General features: G+C 47.4%; 1 pseudogene; it reads left to right on the forward strand.

The window, feature by feature from the left end:
* Positions 1-6,760: 6,760 nt before the first annotated feature.
* Positions 6,761-22,993, forward strand: LOC120836990 (annotated as a pseudogene).
* The last annotated feature ends 35 nt before the right edge of the window (positions 22,994-23,028 follow it).

The following is a 23,028-nucleotide window of genomic DNA, read 5'->3' on the forward strand; positions in this document are numbered from 1 at the left end:
AATCATAATTTTAAGTATTTGGAGTTATGGTCAATTGCTTTTCTCTCAAATAATCAAGTAATTTAATTGAATACTTTTTAACCACAAACAATTCTAATTGTAATCGATCTCTCTTTTTTTTTATTTGTACGATACAACATATAAGCGCATTGACTCGGCTGTCATTTAACGCTCTATTCCATGCTCTCAGCACTGAATTTTTCTCATTCTCAGCCGTCGCCAGACCGCTGAGAAGATTTCCTCACTAACGTAATTTCCATGATCCTCCATGTTGGCGGGCGAAGCGCTGCCTGGCCCAAACCAGGTTGCAGCCTTATCAGAGTGATTCCGTCGGCTTTCGACAGTAGAGATTAGTATCGGATAACTGAAAGACTTGGCTGTTTAGAGGCCGCGCAATTTTTCGCAACAGCGTATTTTATGCGCATCGTCAAAACCGATATTTTCTTATCAAAGCACGAGGTGTGATTAAAACGTTCGGAGGCTGATTTTGTAGCGCAAAAAGAGAGGGCAGCACAGTGATGCGCGCGAAGCAGTCGAAGGAAGAGACCTTCGTGTTTCGTCATGCCGAAGGGCGTCGCTCTGTGAATATTGGGAGCTGTGCCACACGGGTTTTTGTAACCACGTGCACGAGCACAATGACGGTTTTACTAAACACTGCAAACCAGAGCGAGTGCGATTATCAATTTTGCGTCAAACTCGGCAAATATGAAACAGAGATCCTTAAATGATTCAACAGGCTTGTGTCATAAAGCAGTAAATTTGGCGAAGTGTTTTAAGTGGCACTCGCGCTTCAGGAACAGCAGAACATATCGCTGGAAGACGAAGAGCGGTGGGGCGACCTCGTGCGATCTTTCCTTGACTTCAGTGACGTTCAGCCATACTTGAGGCGCTAGTATCGCTCAAAACGCCTCGCAAACTTCACTGCGTTTTGACATTTGCATTCTGAATCGTTTTAGAGGTCTCTGTTTTAGGTTTGCCGAGTTTGACGCAAAATTGATGTTCGCTCTCGCTTTGGTTTGCAGTCTATGAACATATCCCCATTTTGCTCGTGCATGTGGTCAAACAAACTCGTGTAGCGCAGTTGCAAATGTTCACAGAGCAACGCCGTTGGCATAATGTCGCCAAAAGGTTCCTGACTTCAACTGATGCGCGCGCACCACTGTGCTGTCCTCTCTTTTTACGATACAAAGTCAGTCTTGAGAACTTCTAATCACAGCACGTAAAGCTCTAAAAAAGTATGAAGCGTAGAAATCAACAACAACGAGTAGAAGTAAGACAACACAATGCACACTCGCAACTGTAGAGTGCGCCTGTTGTTGTCTTACTTCGCTTTGGTCCTTGTTGTTTTTTGGCGCTTTTATTCTTTCGAAGCCATAAACCATGCAACTACCCTAACTAACCACGTTCCCGTAGTATAGAAAATCTGGATGCCAAGATCTGTTGCACAGTGTTCCATCGAGCTATAGGTATACGTAAAGTGACACGGCGCAAGAAGCCACTCAACGGTGTCTCCTCCCTCCACATATGTTTCTTGTGTTCTCACCCACTTCGCAACGATTAGAAGAGCAGCGCCTTATCAACGCTGAATCACTACTGTTTCCAGCGCTGATTGATTGATGAGTTAACACTACCCTATATCCGCTAATTCAGCGCAGTCCCGTTCTGGTATACTTTGTTTTGCATTAAGTCCAAACGCAGCCGACGCCAAGAGCTGATGGGAGCAATCAGACAGCGTCAAAAGCGCCTCATCATGGTGTTCGTTATGTTTCTGTACGTGTTTTATCATCGCTGATTCAATCATAAACAGAAAACTCCTTGTGACTTGTGCTTGATTGGTTCCCCCTGAAAGGAAAAAAAATGTTTCTTTTTTAATAAGTCTGATTGGGACACGCGTACCGAATAATACATTTTACGCGAAAGAGAAAATCTTTTAGGGCAATATTGACGGCGAGAGATTTATTTGAAATTATGCGCGCAAAGTTCCGACGTCACGGAATGGTCATTCGCTCAACGAGATGGTCATTCGGTCTTTCCACCTCGACGTGAAGACAAAGCCGAACCACCTCTCTTCCACGCGCCCGAAATGCAGAGAGAGAAAGCAAGTGGAAAGGATATGACTACCAACTAAATCGCGTCTCGCGCCGTCAATATTGCTCTAAATTTTTTTTTTTTTTTTTTTTTTGCGCGTAAAATTAGTTTTTTGACGCGCGTGTCCCAACGAAATTATTAAAATTAATTTTTTTATAGGCCTTTTAAGTCGAAACGAAGTATAGTATAGAATGTTACCAATATACCAGCTAGGGCTTGCTCTAAACTGTGCTGACGCCTGCTCGTAGCAACCCCACATTTTCATAAAAGGCGTATCTTAGTGGTGAAGCTCTTGTGAAATTTCAAGGTGCAGCTTTCTTCCCGTGGGAAAACAAAAGCAAAACGAGCCCACAAAGTGGACTGCGATTGGCTGTTGCGTTGCTGAAAGGTGTGCTTTGGGAGTTGTACTTTTAGTTAATCTACCTAAAGATATTTGCTTTAGGAGCTTAACTTTTAGTAAAATATAGTTGTACTAAATGTTCTTTAGGGGCTGTGTGCAAGTAGCTTACGCGCTATTTCTCGTGCGTGAGTTGGGGTCATGGGCCCTTTGCTGCTCACGTGTCACTGAGGCTCAACGCATACTCCGCAGAGCGGCGCGCTCGCCAGCTTTCCAGCTTGCCATTACTCGGACGGAATGGCAGTGTCTGAGGGGGACGGGGGGGAGTTGCGGAGTAATATAGTGCAACGTAAACAGTAACCACTCCCATAGGCCCCACTGCTCACTTGAGTGTCAGCGCACCTAGCGGCTGTTGTAAAGTTGGTCTCGGCGTCCTGTTTAGGCGCTTCCGATCACTTGATCGCTAGACACACGGATGGCTGCGGATTGAATGGGTGGATAAACAATATCATTGATTCCGTTCATATCAGAGGGTAGTTTGCGTCACCTAGTTTGCCATGACTAACTAAAATTTTGAACTTGGGTAGGAATCGATTGCTTAAATGCACGCAAATATTCTAAATTTCAGATGCGATCGTGCGCAATGTACAATATCAAATTGAGACTGCACTCAAAGGAGAAAACAAGGGGACAACCGAACAAGAGAACTGAGTAATGCACAAACATTTATCGCGATCAGGAACACAACCATAAAATATAAGTGTACTTCATTTCACCGTAAGGGCGAACAAAGGAGGAGCATCGAGAGTGAGCGCGGCTCTTCAAACGTTCAAGGGAACCTGTAATGGACGCACTCTCGTAAAGTGAGAGCGCCGTTCAAGACAACACGTGCGTGTTTGTAGCGTCAGCTCGCTCGAATTTATGGGAAACAGAAAAGAGTTTTTCGGCGACGCGGCTCATGCTCAAGAGACGCTTGAAACACACTTCACGTGGTTGCGCTTCAACCGTCTCACCTTTTCCACAAAGACAGAACGTTGAAAAATCCACACGATGACAGCAACAGCACAGCCGCCATAACGGCACCTTGGGCGCCGTTATGGCGCCTGCCAAGTCGTGCGTCTTGCCGCAGTCGTAATATTATTTCTAAAACGTTCGAAGCTACCGATAGTTTTACAAATATGTTAATTAAGGTGTAACAATTTCTCAATGGTACAAATACAGGGTGTCACAAAAAAAAAAAAAATTACACGGTCTTTTTTACCGCAAATATAAACTAGGCATCGCCGAACGCTCATTCTCAGCCCAAAGGTAGCGCTAGAGGTCACAACAAGATGCCAAAGTTTGATCCCGATCCGATACCTTAATCAAAAGTTATAAGTGATTTTCTGAACATTTCAATGGGAAAATGGCGACCGACGGAGTTTTCGAATACATGGGGCTCTGTGGGCACCAGAAACCGAAAACGGGCAAAAATGGGCTCCATTTTCCCATTGAACTTTTCAGAAAATCACTTATAACTTTTGATTAAGGTATCGGATCGGGCTGAAACTTTGGCGTCTGTTGTCTAGCACTACCTTTGGGCGGAGAATGAGCGTTCGGCGATGCCTAGTTTATTTTTGCGGTGAAAAAAACCCCGTACATTGTTTTTGTGACACCCTGTATAACGAATACATAAATAATTAAGCGCCAATGCCTTAGCTAGTGGGTGTTGTGAATCCTAACAGCTGGACCGCGATAGGGCTTAAGTGGCCTTTCTTTACGGATCATTACTATATGTTAGAGCATTGGAGAGGGTTTTGTAGACGCACCTTAGAACGTTCTAGAACTCTGAAACAGCAATGGCGAGGGCAGAAAGAGAGAGAGAGAGAAGGAGCGTTAACGCGTCTTGAAATAGTTGGCAAATACTTTACTAGGGGGAATACATTCCACTCTACTCATTTGCATTAGACAGAACGCCTACAGCGCCGAATCCAGCCCTGACGGGGTGGAGGTCCCCGTCAGTCCACGCGCAAGTGCACGTGGATGTTCGCGGCGGCCGCGGCGGTGTCGTCTCCGATTCCACAAGCCCCTTCATGTTTCAAAAGCAGCGCAAGGTGCGTCGATGCACGAGGCACGTGCAACGTGCGACCCTTGGGAAGATCATGGCGGCACAGCGCAGCAACGTATTCAGCGCACCACTGGGCTAGAGTTTAGACGCCATGCCATTCTTAGAAGTGGCGCGCGGCACGTGTCTCGCGCATTTCCACAACAATGAATTTGGTATGTAGGACATCAATATCACGATAGCCGAGACCTCCCCGACGATAGATGGCTCTCGCCAAGCCCAGAAATCCTGTCCGCGCCGAGGCTATTGTATTTGAGAGGAGTGGAATGTATTCCCCCTAGTAAAGTATTTGTAGTTGGCGTGGTTGTGCGAGGGGTAAGGGGTACTCAAACGAGGGAGAAATCCTGGGGATTTCTACCCGGCGCGCGCGCATCAAGAGACTAAAACGCGAGGCTTTCGCACATCGAAAAGCCTGACGTCTTCGTCGCTGGATGCGTGCCGTTCAGAAATCCACGGGATTTCTCCCTCGTGTGAATACCCTTTTAACGACGATGGCAAAAGCGTGAGAGTACGGTGGCGCTATCACACTCTCCTCGTGACTTCGTAATTTTTGCGTACGAACGCCACCGGACTTTGACCGAAAGGGCCACTAACAGCAACCGCTCTAGAATGAAGCCAGCCCCTTGGAGTGATCGCGGACGCCGGCGCAGACCATCGAGTTAATCGAGGGTTGTTCTTGTGGCGCCATCTGCTCGTAGGTTCAGAGAGGAGAGGACGGCGTTGTCTGCTTCGACCGAGTGCGCTTTCTGCTTGCAGCGCAGGCCGATGGAGGGCGATACAAGCCCAACCCTGGGTTAAGTGGATTATCTACTTCGGCGTCCTCCACTGACCGTGCTAAGGACGTTAATCTCACTTTTTATGGGAAGGGCGCGAAGCCTTGAAATCGTACTTATAAAATCCACTACTTAAGTACAACTTTGATGAAAATTTTATATTGCTACATGCAGGCACCCATTTTTCCGGCCGACACACTCTAAAAAATGTTTGTGCGTCTACTTTCACGCACAACACCCGGAGAGCCAATCAGCGCGACTTACGGAGGCAGCTCAGCGAATGACAATGCCGAAACATATGTTTAGACCGAAAAACGCAGTCAGAGTTGTGACATTAAGCAATGCAAAACGTCACGCTTGCATTGCTTAATGTCACAACTCAGACTGAGTTTTTGGTCTAAGCATATGTTTCGGCATTTTCATTCGCTGAGCTGCCTCCGTACGTTGCGCTGATTGGCTCTCCGAGGGTTGTGCGGGAAAGCAGACTCACGGGCTTTTTTTAGAGTGCATTAGAGCGAGCCCCGGTAATGACTCACGCACACCCTATTCGCGATTAGAAGCTCTCTGGGGCGCTTTTGTTGTACTCACTATGGGCAGTGCGCACGATACCCAGCCAGAACCGAAACAAAATGACAAGGGAAATTTCAGAAGCGTATTTTATTAAGGTGTGCGGTCACAATACATGCGTTAGCGCCTCAGCGATTGCGCTCTATGATTCGGAAGGGACGTATTTACAGCCCTTTGATGGGTCAAGCTATGCTCTGCGACAACTTTTCTTGGCACTGCAGTGGAGGGTGAGGGCTCTCCTCCTCTCCACTGCATTGCCAAGAAATATTGCCGCCGAGTATAGTAAGAATAAATGTAGATAAGTAGGACGATGTGATACATGACGGGTATTTTGTTGATAAGGCATATATGTCTGTTATTTCCTGTTTGATCAGTTCAGATTGAACCTCAGTTTCAAGTGCGCTCGTGGTATGTGTGTCTTCCTTTACTGGCCCTCGCCTTTTTAGCGCTTTTAATCCTTACAGTCCTACCCACGCGGTTGTGTTTTAGCTTTTAGAGTGCATAGAAGCTTGGCATTGCACATGCTTCCACCAGCAGAGGAAGGTGAAGTACCCTCACTCTGGGTTCTGAAAGAAATCCACAAGGCGGCGATACTCAAACTTCTCGCTGCTGACTAGACAATTGCGATAATCGCCTACTGCACACTGCCAGCTTTGCCAATGCCTACTGGGTTGCTGTGAATCGGATCCATAAATCTGCCTCTGGTCTTGAGAGCTAGTGACTCTGTCAGCCTGGAGGCAGTTGGACCTGACAGGTTTCTCTCTCTCGCAGTAATACTGTTGAACGTAACGACGGTACACGCTTTCTTCTGTGCCCCATTACTCTGATTTCGCGATATCACTTGAGATACTATCGCTCTCAAAGGGAATGCAAGATGAGCAAAATGGCCAAATGTTAAAGAGGGAGCAAGGTTAGCCTATCAAACGTGTGCACCTAAGCTCGGAGCAAAAGCCTTGGAGCAAAAGCCCCTTGATCTGTTTGCGTATGTCTTGCAAGTGGCGTCAAACGCGCCAGTGCGCAAGACCCGTGTCTCCAGCGGCTGTATAACACGACAGAGAACGACCCTAGAGCGCCGACGGGAGATTGCGCGACAGGAGAGCGTCAAGACACCAGAGCGGACGACAGCAGAGCGCCGCGACACCAGAGCCACGGCCACTCGATTAGGACTCCCCAACAGGGGGGATCGAGAGGCCGTGCCAGAGCGCAGGACAGGATAGCGCCGCGACATGAGAGCGCGTGTCGTTAGAGCGCGCGTGACGAGAGCACATCTGCACGCCATGGGAATGGTCGATTTGGGGTCTTCAAACCCTTGTTTTCACGGAGCTGAATTTTCGACACTAAAGGGAATCGCATTTCTAACGCTTAGAGTCGTTTATTTGGCTGAGTATGTAAACCTGAGGAGAAGTCATTACCGCACAGTTGCCATCCCTGCCGCTCATAGAGTGCTCCTTCTGAAATTGGTCACTACATTCGCTCTCGAGACAATTCTATTAGTCATTTTTGTCCTCCAGAAACAAGAATTTGGCTCACACATCAGTATGGGTGTAAAGAAATCGGTTTGGCAATGAGCTTTTTTCTGGAATTGAACATTTTAGTTCTTAACAAAGAGTAAGGCTGCTGGAGTCTACCGTGCACGCAGGAGTTACATCAATACCATGTCTAATTCTGGCAAACGTCGGGAAAACTTCGAATTTGGAACGCGCTAGAAGTCAAACCGTTCGTTTCTATGTTTGATGACGAAATATGAAGCTGCACTCACATATTGTGCAGCGCTGGCTGTCGCGAAACAGTTAATTAAATGTTTAATTGGGGTTATGGGGATCTTTATACAGCGTTTAGTTGATGTATGGATGTACCAAGTCACTTGAGAAGAGGATTCGATAGTTGAACATTCTGCCACGAGGAAAAGCACTTTAGTGACTGCAGCTGTTCAGCGCTCTCTTGACGCGGGCCTCTCCTGTCGTGCGCTCTGCCGTCGGCACTCTCGTGTCGTGCGCTCTCGTGGCACCCTCCCGTCTCGAGCGGTGCCGTGGAAAAAAAAATTGGGTTGCGTGTATGTTTATACAGCCTAGAACCTGGTCTGCCTCAACGGGCGACGAGTCTCCCAGCTGTAGAAGAGCAATTTATCCAGTGCAGTACAACTGCTAGCCGGCTCTTTTAACGTGCACGCAGTAGTGATACACAACTGCACGCCGGTACGATGCTCATCCAGATCGAAACGGGCAGGGGTGGGGATTGAACCCAGGATTCCTGGGTTCTGCAGCGCGAGCTTTCGCTCCACGTGCTCCGAGCTGCTGTGCGCGGTGTGCGCTAGTCCACTCGGCCACTGAGCAAATGACGGCGCTGCACTGAAATGGTGGCGGTGCACCCGCTCGTGGCACGTGTCTTGCGAATTACCGCAACAATGGTTCGCGGTGCTTGTAAGCGTGAATTTTATCAAGATAGTTTGGTAGCAAATTGAAGCGAGAGCAACCAGTCAGAAATTGACTTCCGATAATGCATTTCTACAGGGAAAACCGTGTGCCTTTTTTCCCTGCGCTTGATTATTAGAACAAATATTACGAGTAATTATAACGTCGTAAATAGCTTGGAACATTTCTCAATCATGTAAATGAAACTATTTGTCCGTTACTGTGTTTTTCTTCCAAATTCATTGCATTAAACACAGTGCTTAAACACCTTCATGGATACATTGCCAGTGCTAAAGCAGCTTCATACATGCATTGGCCACACCATCCTACAGAAGCCGTGGTCAATATCCTCTGAGCTTCCTTTTCTCTCTCACCACTACTTCTTCATACATAGATTTATGTGCACTGTCGGACACTTTTGGCGCGAACACGGTGTCGGTGCTTTCCTGCATTGGGGATTTACGTGCCAAACGAACGAAAGACATATGGTAAGCCAAGAGAGATGGCAAGAACTACGCGGTAACACTAGATCAGTAGCTACACCTGCACCCTGCAGGTGTAGCTACTTATCTGCGTGTACACCTGCAGTGGTTGCATGCATCTGGCACTTTCGATTGTCTTGCGGCGTTAAATCTACCCGATTTCGGACGTCTGAAGGTGTTTTTCCGTCCTTCAGCAATACACCAAAAATAGAAAAAAAAAAAAAAAAAAACTCAGCGAAGGCGTTACACGTAGTGCGAGCTTCTGCTACCCAAAATGTGGGCGCCATAGTTTGTTCAAGGCTTCGGCGCAGGCCGGAGGCTCCGACTGTCGGATAACAAACCGGCGAACACGGTTGCCGGATGACAAAATCATGCTTCCCAACAGTTGCTGTTGCTTCAATGTGACAGGGTCGCCGAAAACATGTTTCCCTCGTGTTGATGGAAGGATATTATCCAAATGTTTCTTCGAAGTGATGGTGCCTCAATCGTAACGAGGAAAATCGGGGGGACTACTGGGTTCGTGTCTCCACCTAGCGTCCAACTTCGGAGGCTGAGACCGGGGGTAAGGTGGGGTTATTCTACAGCTTCGTGAAGCCGCCCCTAGATGGCAGAAGATACGCGTGGCGAGAGGCCGGTGAACTGGTGAGTGCTCGTTATAGAGTAGGGTCATCCCATGTGAAACGTCCCAGACGTTGCACTCGACCAATCAACCCCTTCCAATTTCCCCCCCAAAAAAAAAAATCACGGCTTTGTGCCTCAATGTCTGTAGCCATGCTTTAAAATATTTTTGGAGAAAAAAATTTTTTGATCACGTGAGCGCGGTTTTAACTTTTAAAAACATTGTGAAACTAGGCATCACTCAATAATTGATGAAAAATCAGCTTTTCAGTGAAACGCGCAACAATAATTTTTATTAAATTGGCACGGCTTTCGAATTACAATGTCGCTGGGCTTGTGAAGTTTTGTTTAAATTAAATATTAAAAAAAAAACTAAATTTTTGAAAATTTTTACATTTTTGTTATTAAAAAAAAAAATCTAATTGCTCCCGGGACTTAATAGAACCTTTTTCTGGCTGCCCTGCAGGTATATAATCTATAAAAAAGTTTTAAAACCGCTCAATGAAATATCTCGCAGTAAACAAAAATCCTGAAGTTGCACAAAAGTGCGTTTTGACACATAAACAGCCGTTTACTTCAACCTGAGGTGGTCCAAGTAAAAATACAAAATATAGTGGGTTTGGAAGAACAATAATAATCTTTTGATTCTGAAAGTTTCATCAAAGTGATTTTTTGTTTAAAGTGAGAAAACAATTTTTGAAGTTGAACTCTCGCATTACAACCCGGCGTCGTTTCTTAACGCCTCTTCGCCGCACAGCACGCCACCAGCGACGATAGCTGACACGATTAGGTCCAAAGAAAGAAGGGAGTTTTCCCTTGTCCCCCGTGTCCGTCTTTCCGGCTGCAAGGGAAGAAACGGCGGTCCCATGGTCCCATGAAAGGTCCCATGGCCACCTCCGATTCCTAATATAAAATTGATGGCTCTTCACCGTAACGTTTGTGGTGATTCACTAACATATTTTTTGACGAAAAATAAATCTCATGGGATGATGGCGCTTTGAACTCGTAAAAAGGGAGTACCCAGCGGATGAGATATGGTCATAACCTGGACCACCTCCAACAGAGCTCGAAGATACCTGTGCAGCGGCCCCTCGTAATAAGCGACTGGACCCGTCCAAAAATAATCATCGGGTCTCAACGGACACTTGTAACGCATATCACCAGGCCCAGCGCTTGATGTCATCAGCCTGACGAGGGACGTGAGACTTCAAAAACCGTTTTTAACGGTGCCTGGGGAAATCCATAGGCATTAGTCATGTTTGCTGTTAACTTACATTGCTGTTTAATATGAGTTGATTTATACCGGCGATCGTTCACTCTCCTATTTCACTCCGATGATTGACCAGAGCAACGACACATGGTTAATTACTGAGGTTTTTATTTGTTCTGTTCTTTTGAATTCAAAAACGTTCGGGAACGTAACGTTAACTGGATCAAAGATAAAAGAAAAGTTAGTTTCCCGTGACCCAAGTGACGATATTGTTGGTAATTAGGCATTATTTCGGTGTAAAAAAAAACAACAAAAAAACTGTGAATCCGAAAGGCAATGTAGTTCCATTATCTCTTATAACTTGCTTGGTCAAAAGAAACGCCACTCCTATATTTTCATCTGGGTAAATTCATGTACCCATCCTTTCGCCGAAATCCCCATCGCTATCATCATATTCGAGCAGCGACCCGGACATACGCTATGCGTACCTCACTTATCAGGTGCGACAAAAGGATATTCATATAGACCGTTCCATTAGGAAGAGCGGAGAGCGAAAAAATGTCATCCTTCCTCTCACCCAGCACGTCGTCTGCTCCGCCGAGTGGGCTGTACCTAACATCCGGCTGACGTTCAGACTCGGTTTAAAATCCCGTCATCTGGGACATTTCAAGCACAGATTCGCAGATGTTCATATGCAAGTTATAGTGTAATGATGTGCTCGATAAAAAGAGTAACAGGGTCCATTTGCGCTATTACCTGCGTGCAAATAAAAAAAGATGGAAAAGCTGTGCCAGATTGGCCGGTCTCTCCGGCGAAAAGGAAATCCGGTTGCTGTAGTTTTACTAAAAAAAAAAAAAATTCAAACTGGTGTAGGCCTTTAGCGACAATGAGTAGAATTCTGGAATAATAAATAAAAACGTACTCTCCTGACGCAATAGACGCAGCGGTTGAGGGTATTACTGCCGGCTGACTCCATTGCTATTGAAATAACGGAAGAACGATACGCTGGTTGATCATTAGAGAGTTTTAGTAGATCGTTTTCATTTTCCGCTCCGCTCTAAGCTGTCGAACAGCGCATGCGCAGCCCGCTACGCTGGGATGCGGAGCGGAGCTCCTGAAACTTGTTTTAGTAGACCGTTTTTCTTTCACCTTGGAGCGTTTTGAGCGTTGGTTTTGAGAGCGATAAAAAGGCCGCGTACACGGCCCCACACGCGGCCGTTAACAGTACTACTGAAATAAGAAAACAAATGTGAACAGAAAGGGCGTGACAATAGCATGTTTATGATGTGGGATTTTCCTCTTTGAGGGTGTACCACTTAGAAACACAAAAGGTTCTTTGGGTCCGGATAAAGACATGTTTATTGGCTGCAATGCCAACACGCTTCGCTCTTAGACAATCAAAAGTCTGGGCGCTGGCTCAATTGCCAGTATCACCCGGTCGGTTTCCCGCGCTGCCGCATTAGACAGATTCACGGGAAGTCGGAGGCCCACAAAGAAAAACCGAGCTCCGTAGAGCCAGGGCCTCCGCCGACGAGAGCCCCTGGCCCACCTTCGGGGCCAGCTTATGTAGCCTCGGAGAATGGACGCGCCCGGGGAGGCCACTAGCAGTCGCGTCCATCATAGCTCTCAAGGGTGTGCCGAAGGCGCGTTCACCCAAATGGGCAAGGGAGAGCCGGCCCCTTCGGGGAATTCGGCCTCGTGGTTCCTTGTATCCGGGAGGCCGACGCCATTGGTGACGACGACTCCCACGGCCTGCTTGAAGCTAGGCCTGGATAGGGATAGAGGGAACCCGATGGTTCCCACACTCCCCCCTTCTCAAGGCTAAGGTAGGCCTAAAAATAAAATGGCCTACCGGCTCTCAAAAACAAAATAAAAAAACGAAACGCTAGAGCGAAGGAGCATGCCGCGAAGAAAAACAAAGAAATAAAAAAAACGATCAGCGCGGTACATGCTGAAAACTCTAGCTCGCTGCTTGACAGTGGACCCCGGGTGCAGCCGAACTCTGCAGCCCACGCTTCTTGGCAGGCTTACCGGGAGTAGCGTTGCAATGTCCGTGTAGTGGCCTGGCTTGTGCAGAAAGGACGGCCCGGACACTCCATGACGAAATGTTCGAAGAATCACAGAAAGTACGGCGGCTGGGCGTCTCTCCTGGGGGACGCACTAAGTGGCACGGGCACTGTCTCTGGGTCCGTGACGGGATGCGAGCTGCTTGCTGTCGGCACGGGTCCACAGCTTGGGTCTGCGACTGGATGCCACGTGTTGCTGGGCTGAGGACGAGTCCAGGCAGGGGGAGGGCGGCAGCCGCCATCTTGGCTAGCAGCCGAGGAGCCGGATCTGGACAGGCAGGCCGGCGACGGCGACGATGACGCTCCCTGGCGTCAATGCCGCTTCGGTGTGGAACCATGACCCAGGAACCGCCGGGAACTGGAATGCCGCCTGCGCACTGCCCCCCTCTCCCGTTTCGTTCCCCAAGAAGGAAGCTTCGGAAATTCCGAGCAAGGTCGAGCCGTCCAACTGAGGACACTCGACCCATCCCTGGGTGCTCAAGGACCCAGAGATAAAAAAAAGAAAAAGGCAGAGACAAAGGTGTCTTTTCTGCCGTGAGTCACGTGCATCGCACTGGCTCGGCTCGCGAAGTTATTGTGAAAATAGTTCCACGACTCCGCTTAATGTGAACACGGATGTCCACATACCAAGCTGACTCGCGTCACCCCGGACAATGGATTTGTTGGTGACAATTCGAAGAGGCAAAGTTCTTTGTAGCTGCTTTTGCTAACGATGCCTAATCGCTTCGATTTGCGGGCGCAATGAAGTGTCAAATGCACCACCCTGTCCTTTCTTGTGATATTGAAACGATGCAGGGCTGCAATCGGGCGGGCTCGCCAACATTGTTATTTTTCAAACATGTTAGCTTTTACCTTAGGCTAAAACACAATGCCCGTGGCCAGGTATAGCACAGCGACCTAACTTCGAAAAGTCTTGGAGCCGCGTGCTGCCCTGGCCAACGCGAACAAAGGAGAGCACCGAATTCCCAGCCGCGCGGGACAGCCCCCAGGAACTGCAATGTTCGTAGAGGCCAAGCGCCGTAGCGCGAGTTTATCTGCATCAGCAAGAACAGAAACCGATCCCAAATAAAAACCCCGTGCCAACAGCAATACGAGACTGTTCACGGCACACACGTCGGCAACAACACGAGTTGCTCGACACGGCGGGTACGCTGCCCGGCTGCCAAAGCCCGTCTGCAACAAAACAAGTTGCTTAGCGACGTTAGTGGCAAGCGTACCACCCGGCGGACGCACCGCCCGACTCCGCAGAGTCCGCGAAAGTATTTACAACTATTCACATATTTACACCCCGGATCGTTCTGCTGAGCGTCAAAAACTCATCGGTGCTACCGTCGATTCCCAACGAACACCTCCGAGTGCCGTGGTTCACGATCTCGTCCAGTGACCGCGTGGCGGTCACCTTAGTCGGACACGCAATCATCCCGGGACGCTGTGAAAGGGGGTAAAATGGGGCTAAGGGCATGGTAAAGTATAGCAAACAAAAAGGAACCACAGGCGTGCACCCGGACAACTGACGTATCGACGGGAGGGTGGGGGGGACCTTGTACGGGTGAGAGGGAAAAATTGGATGTCTTATTTTTTTAGACAAGGAAGACGAAAAGGAAAGATTCAAGAAAAGAAAACAAAGAAAAAAGAAAGCTGCATGATTGCAAGGTATACAAGGCTAGGCTAGCAAGTCGATATAATGCAGCACCGTAGTTCTCTGCCAAGTAAATTTTTACTGGCCAGGTTAAGCTGGCGAGAGATCGAAGATGTGGTTTGTCTGAGGAATGCCAGGAAGTGCCGTAGTTTTCTCTCGAGACGTGGGCTGTTGGATGTCGGCAATGTGCAAGACGAAACCTTCAGGAGGCAGTTTCGCTTCCATAAGGAAGACCTCGCTGCTCTGCAATCGGGCCTGCAGATACCAGCGACCATCACATCGGCGCAGGGTGTTGCTGTGCCCGGTGACGAGGCGCTGTGTATCGTACTTCGCCGACTGGCGTATCCGAACAGGCTCTTCGACCTCGAAGGAGTGTTTGGTCGGCACTCATCGACGCGGTCGAGCATCTCGAACATCATCATGAACCACATCAACGAGAGGTTCGGCCACCTGCTTAGCAACATGAATAATCAACGCTGGTTGACCCACGCAAAACTGGAGATGTGCTCGCAGGTAAGACCGCTCTTCAGCACATCTGTTTACATACAAGTGAGGAAGGATCGCCATGTCTGATGCCTCAGCACTACTGCGCATGTGCGGCTCGCTTCGAGTTTGAGCGTAGTTACAAGAGCGGAGCGTCCGCTTCGCTTCACAAGTTGCGGAACGGGATGCCATTTACGCATTTAGCGTGATCGCGTAGCTCCCAAGATGGCTGTTTATGCTCAACCGGCGACGACTTTTTTTTTTCTTTTTTTTTACCGTACGCCATCTCAGCATAAAGCAGGTCGAGTCAGAAAAAAAAAATTGGACGTCCCCCACCGAAAATGTAATCTACCGGTTTTAATTCGAGCTTTATGTAATTCAGAACAACATATCCAAATAACGGCAACGAGCATACTTCGAAGCGAGTAGGTTTTGTCGGCGGAATCATCGCGTTTTTGCGTTCTTCTCTGGAGCGCGGAAACATCAACATCACCCAGAAAATTATCCTTCTCCATATCAGTTTAGCCCGCTTTATCCTTCCGACATTTCTTCCACTTCATTCTTTCAAGATCATCTGATGGGCTAGTTGGTTGAACATCTAGCTGATTGTTGATCGTTTTAGTCAAATTCATCAAGGATTGTGGTTTTCAATGGACCCTTTTCAAAGTGCATCTATAGTCGGTTGCAAGCTAAGAAAAAACCGGAAATGCCTCTCAGAGGAAAATGTAATCCTACGCCGAGAAACGACAGCCAATCGTTTTCATGACGTCACGATTCCGTAAACCAATCGCGATCCTTTTGAAAAAAAAAAAAAGAAAAGCCCAACATGGCTGCTGGCCTTAGCAACGCGACGCTAGTTTCTTGTGACAATTATTCTGCTTTTTTGCACCGTGTTTTACGTGCCCGAGGTTACGCAACGAAATCTTAATGGTATCGGCTTGCGTTTGCAGCAGTTTTTGCGCGACAACGTGAGAATCCAGTGACGCTATCGCCAACAAAAATTTCGAAGCGGGCGCGAGGCTTAGACTGCTGAGAGGTATGTTAGACGGTATGTTAGACAGTATCTTGGACAGAAAATGAATTGGGAAGACGGTACATTGGACATGACTTTCTTTCTTTACTAAACAGCTATTTCGTTGACAAAAACATATTCTAACTTATTTAAATGTCCTGAATGAATTAAATAAATATTGTAGTAGTTTAAGACACGTTTCCTGGAGGAAGAAAAAGCAACGTTGCTAGCGAACTACTTCCTCGACGGCGGACGCACTTCAGATGGGCGCAATGCGCTTGTGGGTGGAGCTAAAAGATTGTTCTTAGGTTGCATCCGACTATAGTCACATTGCTCCTCGTGGACGCGATCACAAACGTTTTGGACATCAGTGCTGGGTCGGTGTTTGGTCTGAACTCGAGTCCAATCCCATGATTCTCGCTATAGACATTTTCCACAGGGGCGCCGCCATCTTGAATTGTCGTCACTTCCAGTATGGGCGACGACAAAATAGTAAAACGTTTCAACCTGTAACCAGTAAAAACATAGAGGGGAGCCAAAACGAGAATGTGTGACGGTTAGGCTTATATCCTAAATGTGTTCTATTGGCGTGGCGACGGCAAAGTAATGTTTTCGCCCATACTGGAAGTGACGACAATTCAAGAAGGCGACGCCCTTGTGGAAAAGGTCTATAGTCGGTTGCAAGCTAAGAAAAAACCGGAAATGCCTCTCAGAGGAAAATGTAATCCTACGCCGAGAAACGCCAGCCAATCGTTTTCATGACGTCACGATTCCGTGGACCAATCGCGATCCTTTTGAAAAAAAAAAAAAAAAAAAGCTCAACATGGCTGCTGGCCTTAGCAACGCGACGCTAGTTTCTCGTGACAATTATTCTGCTTTTTTGCACCGTGTTTTACGTGCCCGAGGTTACGCCACGAAATCTTAATGGTATCGGCTTGCGTTTGCAGCAGTTTTTGCGCGACAACGTGAGAATCCAGCGACGCTATCGCCAACGAAAATTTTGAAGCGGGCGCGAGGCTTAGCATTGCTGAGAGGTATGTTAGACGGTATGTTAGACAGTATCTTGGACAGAAAATGAATTGGGAAGACGATACATTGGACATGACTTTCTTTCTTTACTAAACAGCTATTTCGTTGACAAAAACATATTCTAACTTATTTAAATATCCTGAATGAATTAAATAAATATTGTAGTAGTTTAAGACACGTTTCCTGGAGGAAGAAAAAGCAACGTTGCTAGCGAACTACTTTCTCGACGGCGGAGGCACTTCAGATGGGCGCAATGCGCTTGTGGGTGGAGCTAAAAGATTGTTCTTAGATTGCATCCGACTATAGCAGCGGAAAGCGTTTGATGGGGATTCTGCGAAGGCTCCTTCTAAAATGGTCAAAATTAAGTTTTCACATCTATAATTCCCGAGACGAAAAGAGCCACACAAGGATACAACCAGTATTACTACTCTTAAAGAGGTGCTAGAAGCGCTGTGTAGGTTTGTTAGAGTGCCTTCATACACACGCGCTGGTGTGATGACATCTAAGCCATTTTTCCTCTCGGTCGTTTTTGTTTTTGGAAGGTCCACGCGCTCTTGCATCTCTCGGCGCAAGTAGAGCCACTCTATGTGGCAGCGTAGCTGCCAGAGTAGCGCTACGCTTTTCCTTGTGCCGCCTCTCATCGTGATTTGTCAAACGCGGCACCATAGCAACGAGCTGAGCTGGCTCGGTTTCCTTAGCAACCGAGTGAATACTCATCACGTGACTTCAAAAGAGCCGTGATGTCACCGGTAAGATGGCAGCGCCCAGAGCTGGTGGATACGAGTTTGTTCGGTGCGCGGCCGTCGTAATGTGCCGCTGCTTGCCGACGATTTCGGACTCCTTCGTGCTCTCTGACGCAGGTATAACGTGAAGATCTGAAAGAATGTGACTTTATACCTTTTTTGTGCAAGGTCGCTCTGGATGTTAGCACCTGTGCGACAGCATCAGTCATATCGCCGTAGCGGTGCTCGGATTCCTGGATGTGTTCGAGGATCGATAAGACATTTTGCATGCAATTTTTGTATACTCCTAGCCTTGTTTGAACGTTGGAATGTCTGAGAATCAATGCAAATTGTATGCGTCGCATGTTGGACCTTGGGGGAGTTGTTTCAGCCCCAGGTTACCGTGTAATCTCAAACTTCGAGCGAGGAAGCTCCTGCGACCTTTACGTTTTGTACTAATCAACGATCTTACGATATAGCTTTTAGGATAACATTTTTGCATTTTTTAGCTTCCTTTGAATGTTGGAATTTCTGAGAATCGAAACGAAAGGTATACGTCGTGTGTAGGGGCTAGGGAAAGTTGTTGCAGCCCTGGGTCACCGAATAATCACAGCAACTTTAAGCGAGGAAGCGCATGCGACCTTTAATCTTTTGTACTAATCGACGATTTTACGAATCGACAGTTCTGAAGACTCTGATAAACGTCCTTTCGTTGCAATAGCTTGCATTTGATCGCAGTGTTTTTAGGTTTGTTTTTTCCAAGTGACAAGCTGGCATTTGCTCAAATGACGTATATGAAATGACCTGCTCTATAAGAATGCATCAACACATACTATTAAATGTATATGCTCAGAGGTGTGTTCGTCTTTGTAATTAACAAGTTACAGACAAATATGTTTTACGAGTGTAATATTTATTTTCTGCAGCTGGGCCCATTTCGCACTCATTAATGTCCTTGTGCTATGATGCTATAATCATGTGTGTATGGTTCTAAATATCCTCTTTGCAATGCCTACAAAAGCCAAAATGACGTCAACCGACCCCAGCTCACGCATTTGACACGAAAACTGTGTCACTCGGATGTATTCGCTCGTCAACAATCAATTCGTCGATGAATATTTGAATTCGCGTTTGTGGCCAATGAGTGCACATGAGTGCACTTGCGAATGACAAGTTCTATGGTGTGCTTAAAAAGCACGGTGGAAGCTTGGGGTCATCGCACCGGTGTCCTAGCATGTCACGACCGCGTGATTCCACTGCTTTCTTTTGAGTTGAGGATTAAAGCTAAAGAAGAAGAAGTTAAAGAATCATTTTATGGCCCCTTTAGCACGGGTATGTGTGCTACACCAGATAAAAATATTGACATTTTGCATGCCGGTAAACTTCCGGACGACCACTTGGCCTGTCGGCAAGAACACCTCATATCCGGCGTCCGTCTCTTTTGATGACGTTAACAATCCTCTGTAGACCACCGTGCTGTCCTTCTTGGTTTAACCCCGTCGACTGTTCATCGCCCAAAATGAGGGTGATACCGTCATCGACGTCGCTCCTCGCCAGTCGGTGAGATAATCTCATCTTGAATGAGTGATTGGGTTTTGAAGTATGGTGCCAAGCATACATTCTCTTATTATGGGGCAGTCGAGCAGCAGTCATGTCCCAAGGCAATCGTCCTGTCATGGCCGGCATAATCGGATTTTGTTCCATAGGAGCGAAGTCCGAAAGTACAAGAACGGTATGTTCGTCCCACGAAGCGGCCGCCATCCCGGCGGCGCGGAAAACTACTCGCCTTGTCCGTACACGCTGCAAATCGTTTCATTTCACAGAAGAATTAGGCACCGCTCCTCCAGAGGCCCGTGCCGTACCCCATGCAAAGCGTCTTTTAGGTCTTTTACCACTTTTCAATTAACGAATGGAGATATCAACTAGATAAAGGTTGTCACCCGGTGTCGCTAGCAGTACGGTTACCATAGAAACCTCCCAGGCCCAAAATGGAGATCACTATAGGCGCTTCTGACGTCGTGCATCTAGATAATTTTGCGTCGTGTCGCTACTCTGGCAGCTACGCTGCCATATAGAGTGGCTCTAGGCGCAAGCGACGAGCTTGGCCCAGTGCTTTGAAGCCATTTTTCTTCCCCAAGTTTATTTATATGTTTGCTTCGGCGCGCGCTGGCCACACGCGCCGCCAAAATGTTGTCTTCACCCTAACACAGACAGACGTCGAGGCACCATATTCTTATTGACACGCTGACGCAGAAGCTCCATCTCCAGCACGCGCTTGTTGCTTTCTGTCGAGCTCGGTTGCTCATGCATGCCTGTGATATCAGTCATACAAACCCCACTCAAGAGGCTGAGCTTCTTTCCCAATATTTACCTGTCGCCGACCATACGTGGTATACATTTGGTTTGGTGTCACGATACACCCTATTTGTTGCGCGCTGTATACAGAGCGCGCTCAGAGCGAGCCCCTTTTTCAGACGACTATCTCAATGGGGTTCAGGAAGCATTGTACAAGCTCCGTATTAGAACGCAGTCAGCAACTTATGCCTCAACTATGGCCGCCAGTGCATACTGAAGCATTTCGGGCCTTAAGCCTGGTTCAGACAGTTGCGTTTGGCTGCGTTTGACTGCGTTCCGGCAGCGAGAAACCAGGACATCCCTGCTGCTTATATGGCGTACCAAGATGATTCCTTGAATTGGAGTCCACGCTTCATACGAAGCACAGATGTGCCGGTGACTCGCTTTCGGTTGTCGACGCAACGCAGTCAAACGCGCCCAAACGCATGTGTTTGAACCGTCCTTAAGGAGGTCCGCTCCGCACACTGGGATAGCGGGCCTCGCAAGCGCCGTTTGGCGGCCTCGAAGCATCGTGCATATGTCCTTAGTTTACGACACAGTTTTGTTTTTGCGAACATATACATGTAAATGCAATATTTCCTTAGTGGGAAACACGTCTCATATCCCATAACAGTTTTGGCTCTGTTGTAACAATGCCATGATGCCATGTTAAAAAGTTCTTTCTATATTAGGCAGTCAGCAACAAGGGAGCCCCCTTGGACAACTGTTGGGGCTTCATCGACGGCACGGCCCGGCCTATATGCCGTCCATCAAAGGACCAAAAGCCATATTTTTCTGGCCACAAGCGAGTACACGTCGTGAAGTATCAAGCCGTGATGTGCGCTAATGGCATAATCTGCCATCGGGACGGACCCTACGAGGGCCACAGGCATGATGCAGGTAGGTTGAACAGTCCTTCTGCTTTCTTTCTGCCTGGGAAAATAGTGCAACGACTGAGCGAACCACATTGAACCTTATCTAAGCCTTCCTACTGGACAAACTACTTGTGCAGCTATATATAGGCACACATACAACTACTTTAATAGAATAACACTACCTTGCTAGTGCCATTTTAGCTCTCTCAAGTGCGCGCGCGATAATTGCCTCGAATATCTGTCATTCCTGTCTTCAACACTGTGGACATGCCTGGCAGGCCGGGCCCAGTTTCCATTGGACTGTCAAGTGCATAGATGACAGAGCCCTATTCGGTTAGAGGATAGCTCTGTCTAGAATGAGAAATTCAGACATCGCCAAGAGAGGCGGCCGCCAAAAGTGGGGAAAGGAGCAGTCAGGACCAAGCTCAAGCGGCCGAGCTTCAAAACGCTCTCTCTCTCTCTCTTTCTTTCGTTTCTCTTTTCTTGCTGGAGAGAAGAAAGAGAACGCCGCAGTGTTCCATGCTCCTAAGCGCGTCCGAAGCCGCCACCGCACAGTGTTGTGCGCTTGGTTCCAGGCTCACACACAAGGGGCTCTGTGCTGCGTGTTCCGCGCTCTTCTTTTTTTCCGTTCGTGCAATTTGTTGCTCAGTCGGGGAACTGCCATAGTTTTTCCATATAGAGGAGGCTATGGTTAGGGCCACTGTTCTAGACCCCCTACTTCTCAGTCAAAATCCAATTGCAATGACGCTACTCCGAAACGTAATTAATCTTGTTGTTTAGTATCAAAATTTCAATCAGTGAAGTAAAGGTGAAAAGCTTCATCAAGCAAGTGATGAGAAGTCCCGACTTTAGTACTTTACAACTTCAGTAGATGCAGACAGAAATAAATTATTTCAGACATGTTGGGTTGTAGTTTCATGTGCAAATATAACTTATATACATACGAACTAGACGAGTGATTTGTCGTTTATCCGGGGATGTGTCACTCACCGGACTTACAGGGATACACCTGAGTGAAATAGAAGCTCGCGAGTATGTAACCGTTGCGCCATGTACTTGACGAGTTTGTTTGCAGATCGTTTAACCAGAAATATTTCCAGCTCTCGTGGAGAACACCATGCATGTTAGCTGAAAAGAGTGCTAAAGGCCTGCCTCCGAGCACTTCCTGTAAGCCCTCCTCGTTAATGGAAGTGCATCGCATAAAACGTCAAGAGTGCGAAACACGAATCTGAGAGGTGGGGTGAAAGCGCTCGGTTCACAACTTGCGCCCTCTTCAATTTAGGTGCGAATTTTAAACCATTGAGCTAAACAGCTGGGCACGCGAAAGAGAGTTTTAAATCTGTGAAGAGGTATAGGAAGCGACGGAGAGGAGAACAAGCGCTTGCTTCAAAAGGAACGAACAGACACAAGGTGGAAGTTGTTGTGTGCGACAATTCAAAAGACGCCACCATCACGTTCCACTACCGCTCGAACGCTATGTTTCGCAGGGCATTCATGCGGAGACTCCGTTTTGAAGAAGCTGATGGCAGGCGCCCAATATAATACATCGTATGCTGCCTCTGCCTTTTCACAATACTAGGCGAAAGGGGAACTTTTCACGACAGTGTCAGCATTCTAGAGCCACGAGCGAAGTTAATTAATCTGGAAAAGCCTACCTACAGTAAATATACACTGTCTAACAGACAACAAAGTTGCCTAGGTGTAATATCATGTTGTGCCTTCTGCGGTGTCCACAGTACTTTCAGCGCAACAGTCTCGGCAAAAAAGCTTCATTTCGAGATACATCACATGTCATGTTACATTTGCAATTTAGTTTAGAATGGCTTCTTCCTTTGCAGGTATGCTGCGCATCAGTGGTTTACACGAGAAAATGAAAACACTCGTGCAGGACCACTCCTTCGTCATTTATGGTGACCCCGCGTATCCAATGATGCCCCTTCTCCTCAAGCCTCACAGGGGAGCTGTGCTCACACCACAAGAAGTTAATTTCAACAAGGCTATGAGCACCGTACGTCAGGCTGTTGAGTGGGGATTCGGGAAAGTGTTAACTGAGTTTGCCTTTTTAGACTTTAAAAAAAAACCAGAAGCTTCTTCTCCAACGAGTTCCACTGATGTACAAAGTTGCGACAATCCTGGCAAACTGCCATACATGTTTATACGGCAGTCAAGTCGCAAAGTATTTTCATGTTGACCCGCCCACATTGCAGGAATACTTGAAACCACCTGTTCTGCTGCAGTCTTAATCTCTAGTGTCACAGGTAGCTTTCCATTGTCATCT

Source organism: Ixodes scapularis, unplaced genomic scaffold, assembly GCF_016920785.2.
Source record: "Ixodes scapularis isolate PalLabHiFi unplaced genomic scaffold, ASM1692078v2 PGA_scaffold2__306_contigs__length_199485367, whole genome shotgun sequence".
NCBI classification, from domain to species: domain Eukaryota; kingdom Metazoa; phylum Arthropoda; class Arachnida; order Ixodida; family Ixodidae; genus Ixodes; species Ixodes scapularis.